A 1,010-nucleotide genomic window follows, 5' to 3' on the forward strand; every position below is an offset into this window, starting at 1 on the left:
TTCTGAATATCTTATAACATAGATTCAGTCATTATAAGACTTCCAAGGATGGAAGCTATAATATATTTGTAGTAGTGCAAATTAGACTAGGAAAAAAATCAACTTTCTACAGATGTGATGCAGACTGTTTGGTTAGATAGTAAAATAAGAGTTGACTATGAATAATCAGATAACCCAGACAGCAGTAGCATTACATAATAGCAGTGATGATCTGCTTAATTAACATACAAAGTAAAAAAGATACTATCAGAAGAGCATATTCTAAAAAGTCTCTTCTTGTGCTTTAACAAAATCTCATTTGTAAAGTTAGTGTTAAGCTACTGTGCAGTAGCCAAGTTTTTTTGAGAGTGTCTATGAATTCTCCTTAGCATTATAAATTAAAGATTTCCTGTACCTTTTCTGTGTATTATGAGATTTTTTGGAAACATGGGTAAAATATAGAAATGTAGTGTTATGTAATGTAAAAAACCTAGTGTGTCATTTTTATCTTTTAGAATGATATGCTAGTTTAGTAAAATGAGTGTTAAAAATTACAAAGGAAAAAGCATGGCAAACCTTGTTGAAAAGACGTGACATTATTTGCATAGTTGATCCCAGAATGCATCAGGAAAGTCTCCACAGGCTGTCAAAGTCTTTGTAATGTAGGGAAGGATAAGTCCCAGTTATTTTTAGTTTTGCGTATTTGTAGTATCATAGCCTATGAATGTCTACTGAGGCGTGACTATTGTTATTTGAAAACTTTACCCAATACCCTAAGTCTGTTTTCTGACAGACTTGACAATTTTTTACTGTCTCTATGCAGACTGTGTGTATTGTCAAAATTAGGCTTCAGAGACAAATTTGGTATTTTTACTGATTTTTTTTTATGAGAGCAAGGTGTGTTTTTTTTAGAAGTTGACACTTCCATTTTGAGAAAAGATGATTGAAGTACAGTTATTTTTTTCTGACATAATGTTCATTTCTCATTTTGGTGTATGTAAATATTGGTGTAAAAAGTTTTTTTTTGTTAT

General features: G+C 30.9%; 1 non-coding gene across 1 annotated transcript; it reads left to right on the forward strand.

Moving 5' to 3' along the window:
* Positions 1–670: 670 nt before the first annotated feature.
* LOC122795172 lies at positions 671–803 on the forward strand. Its single transcript, XR_006363777.1, has one exon. It is a non-coding gene; the product is annotated as a U4 spliceosomal RNA (small nuclear RNA).
* The last annotated feature ends 207 nt before the right edge of the window (positions 804–1,010 follow it).

The sequence above is a fragment of the Protopterus annectens genome, chromosome 2.part1 (genome assembly GCF_019279795.1).
Source record: "Protopterus annectens isolate FY-2018-M chromosome 2.part1, PAN1.0, whole genome shotgun sequence".
Lineage (NCBI taxonomy): Eukaryota > Metazoa > Chordata > Ceratodontiformes > Protopteridae > Protopterus > Protopterus annectens.